Source organism: Sesamum indicum, linkage group LG8 (assembly GCF_000512975.1).
Source record: "Sesamum indicum cultivar Zhongzhi No. 13 linkage group LG8, S_indicum_v1.0, whole genome shotgun sequence".
Taxonomy (NCBI): Eukaryota; Viridiplantae; Streptophyta; class Magnoliopsida; order Lamiales; family Pedaliaceae; genus Sesamum; species Sesamum indicum.
Window position 1 is genome coordinate 5,268,583 of NC_026152.1, and position 799 is coordinate 5,269,381.

Sequence of the window (799 nt, forward strand, 5' to 3'; positions counted from 1 at the left end):
TATAATATTTGGGGGCAAATTATAGTAATTAAGAAATTTAAAATGATGTAATGGATATTTTGAGAAAAGTTTAATTAAATAAATAAAATAATAATAATATTTTTATATATATAAACAATATACATATATATATGTAATGAGTGAGGAGAGAGAGAGAGTTTGAGGGTGAGGCGGTGGGGCCTCTCTTTTACACTTCCTCATTTTTAAAAGTAACCCTCACACACACTTTACACTTTAAACACACACACACTCATATCTATATACACACCTTTGCACACACAATTACGGAAGAAACTGAGGTAAGATTTTATATTTTAATTTTTATTAATTTATATAATTATATTATTTAATTAGTCCGTTTACTAAATATTGTTTATATTGAGCGATATACTATTCTATCGGAGTATTTTATGATTTTGGCTATTTAAATTAGTGTCAAATTAAATATCACAATTGCTATAAAAATGATATAGTTGGCTAATTAAAATATTAGAGTTGTTAGATTTAATTATTACTATAGTTAATTTACACAATTCCATCGGAATGATTATCAAATATGTAATTCTATGTATTATTGCTTAATTAAATTTTATAGCAACGGTAAATTGACAGAAAATTCATAGAAATACTTCGGATGTTATATTTTAGAAATATTATGTTATTAATTAGGGAAAGGAGGTTTCAGTGGTAATATATTTTACGAATGTTATTAAAAATGATAGTTATAAATATATAAGGGGTTTGATTAAGTGAATTCTTATGAATTATTTGGTAAATTAAATATATTGATTATACGTAT